Below are 8,945 nucleotides of genomic sequence, written 5' to 3'. Positions count from 1 at the left end.
AATTCAGTAGAAAAATAATTTTTCCACTGACTTTTTTTTTTGTTATAACATTGAAATTCCCAGGCAAAATAAAATAAAAATTGAAAACAAAAGGGCCCTATTTATTTGTCATCATATTCTATGTTTTTATCTGAAACTGTATGGAGAAAATAGACTTGGCACACTTGCCATGATGCCTGCTTGAACCTTTATGGCATTGCATGGCTAGGGACTGGGTTTGTTGCAGTTAGCTTTTTCAATTTCCCAAAACATAGAAATTTTAAAATTCCAAAACCACTCCCATAGGAAGTGAAAGGATTGTGAAACTGCCAGTATTCCAACCCAGACTATGCTAGCCTCAGTGGATTTGGAGACTCCTGAAGTGAGTAAGTGTTAGGAAGCGCTAGGAGAGCGGTTCCACTTCCGAGGAGAATGTGTGTTCTTGGACCACTGCTCGACCCCAGAGGAACTCCGAAGAGGTGCCGAGGCAGGCGAGACATGCCCGAGCATGGGCAGGACAGCAACAAGACTGAAGTGAAGGCAAGCGATGGAATCCAGAACAGGAACCAGGCTGGGCCTGGCCTCCGCTGGGCCTGCATGCACCAGTGTGACCCAACAATGCAATGTTGGCCACGAGAGTAGCCCTCTGGACCTGCCGCTTGGGAATGACGAATGCATGAGGCCAGACGGAGGCTGAGGAAGGAACATGAAGACATCGATGATGACTTGGGAACTCAGAGGTTTCAGACGTAAACTCGGATACTAGATGAGGACTTGGATACTCAGACAAAGACTCAGGCGAGGGCTTGGATACTCAGACGAAGACTCAGGTGAGGACTCAAGGATACTCTGAAGACTCGGACAAGGATTCAAGGTATTTGGATCATTCAGAGGTTGAAGCAGGGATTCAGGAGTCAGGCAAAGTACTGGGTGAGCACTGCATCGCAGTGTGCTCTACACAGCCATTCCATGGGCTGGTCGCGGACCACACTGTACTCGAAGCAGACTCCAGATGAGGTAAATGGAAGATGAGACTGGAACATGGCAGAGATACTGAAGAGGCCTGCACGGGGCGCACCCTACAGAGCCACCTGTGGCTGGTCGCGGACCACGCTGAAGCGGGGCAGGTTCTGACAGAGTCCCAGACATGGACGGAGCAGAAGCAAGGGGACTCCGTAGACCAGGAACAAGGGACACAGGAACAAGGCTTCAAGACAGAAGTCTCCCGGAGGCTTGCACTACAGCAGAGAAGGAGGCCTTGTACCTCGAAGTGCCCTACACAGCCATCCCGTGGGCTGGTCATGGACCATGACGTGGAATGCCAGGAAAGGTGGGTACAAGGAACCTGGGACTGGATGCAGAAGAGAGGACAAAGACGTCAGGAACAAGACAACAGGAACACGGAGCGTCTGGAACATCAGGATGAGGAACAACAGGACTTTCAGGACCGGAACCACTAACAACAGGACAACTGGAACATCAAGGCTTTCAGGAATGAACTCACAGGATGACGGGACCTCTGGACATGGAACATAAGGAACGAAGGCTCAGACGAAGACAGAGGAGCTCCAACAAGAAACACTGGACCTTGAAGAAGAGATGGACCACAAACGACTCCTGGAGCAAAGGACAGGAACATCCAGGAGTAGACTGGCTCCTTGCGAAGGCAAAGATGGACTGGCACAGGGCCCCTTTTATAGGGTTGAAACAGGACTGGTTGATGACATCATCTCTAAGGGCTGAGGGGCTTTTCCTGCTGCTGGCCCTTTAAAAGTTGCAGAGAGGCCCGCACCAGCACCTATGCGGAGGCAGGAAGAAGCAGGAGGAGATGGACATGCTGGAAGCGTCTCCTGCCACAAAGACTGAAGAGAAGAAGCAGGCATCGGCAGGGACAGCTTCCCTGTTGCGAAGGTCGGAGCAGGAGCGGCAGCGGCGGCCCCAGCCGCAGAGGAAGGCTCCTGGCGGGGCATAGCCCCGCCGTGCAGGGCAAGAGACTGCCGCAGCCTCTGGGCCGCGGAGGACGGCAGTGGTCTGCTGCGTCAGCTGAGAGGTAGGTGGAGGGACCTCCCGCAGCAGTGGGCAGAATTGCAACAGTAAGAGATATGCATTTATTGAGTGAATCAGTGTTTGTAGGCAAATTTGTGGGTGGAGTGGAACATGTAAATTGAGTATCTATAGTGAGTAGACACTGCTGTGCTCTCAAAGTACATTTTTTTCAGGCTGTGAATAATAATTTAGTTTTTCAAATATCTCCAAAATATCAACTTTTACATTAGTTGCTATTCAGATTTTTTGGCTTCATTTGCCATACTGAGGTAAAAATGTTTTTGAGTTAATTGAGGCTCTAATCTGTATTTATTTGAAAGCTGTTTTGCCTGCCGTATGCATTCTATAATTCTTTCTTTTAACTATATCTCTGCATCCTCCCAGTGCAAAATATTTAAGGATTCCAATTAGTGCTAAGTCACCAGGGACAAGTCAGAAACTTCAGAGTTTACAGTCTCATCCCGTTGAATACTAGAATTTATATTCCCATTTTGTTAAATAAATCATGACTACAAACTTCAGAATGTGAATAGATTGGATTTTAGTAAAGAAAACAGCGTGTCTCAGCTATTCACACCCTTCTGACCTGTAGCTAGCTGACTGGTGAATGGAAAACATTATTTCATGATTTTACCAGGAGAAAGGGTGCCTGCTAACATGGGTACTAAGATATATATATAAAAATATTATTTATTTATCAATCACCACAGTCAGTAGATGGGTGTGTCCTGGCTCAATATGTTTTTTTATTTGTTGACTTGAAACCTTGATCAAGATAAATACTTTGAGATCCATATTCAAAGGGTTTGTCCAGCTGACTTTTGGAGTGAGCTGGACAAACTCTGACATTTTACATTCCTCTCCCCCAGGTCACTGGCTAAGTTTTGTCTAGGCCAATTGTTGCCTGGACAAAATTTATCAGGACAAAAAGAGGCAGCACTGTGTTGCGTCCGTCGGTCTCAGATGGCTTCGACCTCTGTGCCTCACCTTTCTTCCTTCTCTCTCCTCAAGCCTTGGGAAGATGGCTGCTGCCGCGTCTTCATGCCGCTCTCTCCGGCGTCCCCGGAATGGCAATGGCGACAGCGTTCGCCATGATTTCCTGAGGGCCTCCTAGGGTGCGCACGCGCATGCCACCCACATCCTTATCCACATCATGGCTGGAACCTTGGGGACGTCCCCTCCGAGTGATGTCACACCATCCAGGTATTTAGCCTGCCCTTTGTTTGCTAACAAACTGAGTTAGCAAGGATTGGGATGCCTCCAGTCTAAGCTACTCTGCTGCTTCCTTGCTGCTGCTGGAAGCTCTCTCTGCCCTTCAGGGTCTTTCATATCTAACCTGGGTACCCTATGCTTTCTTTCAGGTTCCTATCTGGGATACCGGATACTCGCTCCTCGAGGGCCTGCTCTCCCTGCCTTGGTGCCTACAATTCAACTACTTCTGCCTGCCAGGAGATCCACCATTATAGCTATCTACTTCTGTGAGTAATCTAACCTTGTCAGTCTGTGTCACCTTCAGCTCAGTGCTGGGAACCTGCATCCGGGACTTCCTCTACTACTCTGTGCTATCTACCATCTATTCAAGTGTGGGACTACTGGTCTCCTCTGTTGAGGACCCCTGGACACTGCTACTGGGTTACCTCACTGTTGCCACCTCCTGGGCAGTACCATCAAGCTGTATAATAAATACCAATTCTCTCTGTCTGCGTGTATAGAGTCTAGCCTAGTACTGCGGTTCCTCACGGGACTCCTCCCCGTGGGAGTGGCCATCTTCGCAATACCCAAGAATCCACTCCAACACCTCAAAACTGTAACACACTGAGAGTGTTCCCGAGGAATGGTTTTACTTTGTCAAGCAGGTCTGATATTCTGCGCTGGCCAGAGTTACCTGGATAATTCTGCCTAGGTAAACTGATGTCCTAAATTTGCTCAGATAACTGGGTAATTTTACCCTGGCTGAACATTCGGATAAAGCTAAACAGATAAAGTTTCCCGATTAACTATACTTGGTAAATGCCAGATGAATATGGACAACTCTGTTCTCAATTGGAGGAAGATAATAAACATGTGGATAAAAGTGAACTGGCAGATGAAGTGTATTTGGATTTTCAGAAGGCGTTTGACATAGTCCCTCATGAGAGGGTTCTAAGAAAACTAAAAAGTCATGGGATAAGAGGCAATGTCCTTTTGTAGATTGCAAACTGGTTAAAAGACAGGAAACAGAGTGTAGGATTAAACGGTCTGTTTTCATAGTAAAAAAAGGTAAACAGCGGAGTGCCTCAGGGATCTGTACTTGGACCTGTGCTTTTTAATATATTTATAAATGATCTGGAAAGAATTATAATGAGTGAGATAATCAAATTTGCAGATGATACAAAATTATTCAGAGTAGTTAAATCACAAGTGGATTGTGATAAATTGCAGGAGGTCCTTGCGAGATTGAAAGACTGTGCATACAAATGCCAGATGAAATTTAATGTGGACAAGTGTGAAGTGATGCATACATATAGGGAAAAATAACCCATGCTGTAGTTTCACAATGTTTGATTCCATATTAGGAGTTACCACCCAGGAAAAAGATCTGGGCATGATAGTGGATAATACATTGAAATTATCAGCTCAGGGTGCAGCGGTGGTCAAAAAAGCAAACAGTAAGTTAGGAATTATTAGGAAGTGAATGGTGAATAAAATGGGGAATGTCATAATGCCTCTGTATCACTCCATGGTGAGACTTCACCTTGAATACTGTGTGCAATTCTGATCGTCGCATCTCAAAAAGAATATAGTTGCACTGGAGAAAGTACAGAGAATGGCAACCAAAATGATAAAGGGGATGGAAATGGCTCTCCTATGAGGACAGTTTAAAGAGGATGGGGCTGATCAGCTTAGAGAAGAGATTTATGAAAGGGGATATGATAGAGGTCTATAAAGTGGTGAAAGGACAACTCAGTGTGCTGTGGCAATCAAAAAAGCAAACAGAATGTTTGGAATTATTAGGAACGGAATTTCAAATAAAACGGAGGATGTCATAATGCTTCTATATCACACCAAGGTGAGATCGCACCATGAATACTGTGTGTAATTCTGGTCACCACATACCAAAAAAAGATATAATTGCATTGGATAAAGTACAAAAATAATAAAGGGCATGGAATGGATCTCCTATGAGGACAGGCTAAAGAGGTTAGGGCTGTTCAGCTTGGAGAAGAGACAGCTGAGGTGGGATATGACAGAGGTCTATAAAGTGATGAAAGGACTTGAACGGGTAAACGTCAATCGGTTATTTACTCTTTCAGATAATAGAAGGATTAGGGGGTACTCCTTGAAGTTAGCAAGTAGCACATTTAAAACAAATCAGAAAAAAGTCTTTTTCACTCAATGCACAATTAAAGCTCTGGAATTAATTGCCCGAAGATGTGGTTAAGGCAGTTAGGGGTAGATTTTCAAACCCCGGCGCACGGTGCGCATAAAAGCCCAGGGTTTATGCGCGTGGCCAGGCCTTACGCGTGCCGGGCCAATTTTCAAATGGCCCGGCTATGGGAGGCTTGAAAAAGGGGCGGTCTGGGGGGCGGGGTGGGGTTAGAGGCGCCCAGCACAGCGGCCATTTGCTGCTGTGCTGGGGGATCACGCGCTGGCAGGGTGCTGGCGCACGCAACTTGCTCCTGTTCCAAGGCAGGAGCAAAAGGTAAAACAACAAAATTTGGGCTACTTAGGATAGGAATAGTGGGAGGGCAGGACAGGGGAAGGGGAAGGGAGGTTAGAGTAAGGGGTAGGGAAGTTCCCTCCCAGTCTGCTCCTTAATTGGAGCGGATTGGGAGGGAACTGGGGAAGGCCCTGATGCGTCGCCGCACGTATTTGTAAAAATTGTCCCTCCTTGCGCGCGCTGACCTGGCATTTTATAACATGTGCGCGCCAGCATGTGTGCTATAAATAACACACGTCCATGTGTGTGCGCTGGGTAGCACACGCACATGGATGCGCGTGCGTAAGTTTTGAAAATCTACCCCTTAGTGTAGCTGTATTTAAAAAAAGGTTTGGATAAGTTCTTGGAGGAGAAGTCCATAAACTGCTATTAATCAAGTTGACAGGGAATAGGCACTGCTTATTACCAGCATTAGTAGCATGGGATCTATTTAATGTTTGGTTACTTGCCAGGTACTTTTATCCTGGATTGGCCACTGTTGGAAACAGGATGCTGGGCTTGATGGACCCCAGGTCTGACCCTGTATGGCAACTTCTAACTATAGAAACATAAAATATGATGGAAGATAAAAACAGCAAGGTCCATCTGGTCTTCCTGTTTTCTTTTTCTTTTTCTTTTTCAAAATAGCAGATCCACCTGATCTCTGGCTTTACCTTTCCTTCTCCCCAACTGAGGATCCTCTGTTATTTGTTCAATGCTTTCTTGAATTCTGATACTTTTTTTGCCTTTATAACTAGAAGGCAGTTCCATGCATCCGCCATCCTTTCTATGAAGAAATGGTTTCCAATGTTTCTGAGTCTACCCACCTTGGAGCTTCATACGGTGATCTCTTGTTTTAGATCTTCTTTCCCTTTGAAAAATACCTGCTTCTTGAACATTATTTATATCTTTGAGATATTTAAATAACTTCCCTTTCTAGGTAAATTAATTTGCCCAAGGTCACATAGAAACTCCTTGGCAGAGGAACTCATGTCTCAGGATATCTCTTAAATCATAGTCTAATGCTCTAGCCACTAGTCCTCAATTCCCATGGGGGCTGGTTCTGTTTCTCCTAATTAGCCAGGTGGCGCTTGGGTAGGAAGATTTATTTTGATCTAAGATATTCTCCTATCTCATCCCAGTGTTACAGCAGTTACACAGGAAGAAGCCAATTCATGCTGTTTCTTCATGCAGCCACATGCTGGGTGCCTATCTTGGAGCTAATCACCTAAAATAGCTGAACTGAGTATCTTTCTGTTGAATATCACTGAGATCTCAATCACAAATCTTACCCCAACACCAATGTATTCCAGTCACCCAAATGTATATCCACAACTCAAAAACAGTGGTTCAAATTGTAATTTTGAATTGGCTAGGGTATTGTGTGAAATTGATAACAAACCAGTTGAACCACTGTTTTTGAGTTGTGAATATCACTGAGAAACATTGACAACATATAGTTACACAGATGTTAAGAAGCCACTCCAATCTGATGATCAGATCAGTTACCCAGGTCCCCCCAAATAATCCTGATTTTGTCCCTTGGCTCTTCTTCATTATCATCTTATGATAAAACATGACAATGTGCTAAAATTTACTGTGCATTATTTTTGCTTAAGTTATCTCACTATATAGAATACAATGTGGTCAGTTTTAATGCACAATAACTTTGATAAACTATCAAAATTATTTAATATAGTGCTCATACCCCTATAATCACCTAAGCAAGAAAAGAACTACAAAGCAATTCATATGAACATTTTTTTCTAATCACCCACCCCCTTCCCCTGATTGTAAGGCAGGTTATAAATAGGTTTAAGTCAAGTCTCACTGCTACGTCTGTGAGGGCTGTCTGTGGGGGGAAGCTTTGGGGTGAGGAGGAAGAGGGCTCTGCCCTCTCATGGTTGCCCTGCTACCAATGTTTAACATCATTTCCTGTTCCTTGAGTGTCCCAGTGGGGCAGGAAATACAGCGGCCTGTGGGTGGAGACATCTCCACCGTGCCAGAAGTTACAGTGCCTGCTTTCCCACTGCTCTTCAATCTCAGGGAACCCCCCCCCCCCCCTCTCCCCACTCTTCAATATCCCAGGGATTGAGCAGGAAAAGGTTCCTGGGTTCAACTGCTCCAGATCCTGGGCCCTTCTAAGTCAGCCCTGCCCTCAGGACACAGGCCCAGTCCAGAACTGAACTGATATCGATTATATTAGAGCTTTCATGAATAAAAAAACATTTTTGGCCTCAATATATAGGAATTCCAGTTTTACAAACTAATTTATGAGGTCCACTGATGTTGGGTGAGCTGAGGAACTCTGTTGGATAGAAAAATTAATTAATTTTTAATTTTGCTTTATTGTTTACATTTTTACAGTTTTGGACTAGATCCATAAGTTTAATGGGGAAAAGTTATTTTTTTCAATTTTGGGCTAGAGCTATAACAATTTTTTCATTTTGCCAATTTTGGGTTAGATCTAGAAGTTTTAATAAAAAACATTCTTTCAGTTTCTAGTTTTTATGTAGGTGGGCGGGGCTAGGTAGAGGGACAAAGTTAGACAGATACAGTAGCTCTGATTTTCAAAACTAGCTAACTTGGGGGGGGGGGGGGTCATTCTTTAAAACGCGATGTGACCTTATCGTATCACAATATTAAAATTTAAATGAGGGAAAGAGGAGGGATTAGGGCAGGGTTTGGAAAACAATTTCCGGTACCGCTGCGGGCGATAATGTTTTAGACATTATTGCCAGCATTAGCGCTGGAAATAACACTACCTTTTACGGTGGCGCTATGGGGGCGATAGCGTGTACCGCTATATTTATAGCAACTATATCTATAGCCGCTAAATCTAGGCCTAAGCCAGCCAAAACTACTTGCTACAATACTAGGCCTAAATTAGCTCATCCAAGGCTCAACCATCCTCCCTGGCAACCTAAATATCCCCCCAGTCCTGATGTTGGAAAATTGTACCCCATTACCTCAATCTCTCCTCACCACTACCTGAAGTCTGAAGATAGAAATAAATCCCTCCTCCATCATCGTCCCCTATTGTCCTGATGTTGAAAAATGTCTTCCTGTTGCACCAGTCTTCCTCCCTTCAAATCTCAATGTTGCAAAAACGTCTCTGCGGCTGTGATCTCTTTCCTGTGAATTAGAATAAAAAATGCGTTCGCTCATTGGTTGGCAGTAGCCAATGCTGCTGCGTTGTCCCTTTAAGAGGAAAAGAAGATTTGGCAGCCATAGAGACGGA

Source organism: Rhinatrema bivittatum, chromosome 1 (assembly GCF_901001135.1).
Source record: "Rhinatrema bivittatum chromosome 1, aRhiBiv1.1, whole genome shotgun sequence".
Classification (NCBI taxonomy): domain Eukaryota; kingdom Metazoa; phylum Chordata; class Amphibia; order Gymnophiona; family Rhinatrematidae; genus Rhinatrema; species Rhinatrema bivittatum.
Note: the sequence above shows the minus strand (reverse complement) of the source record.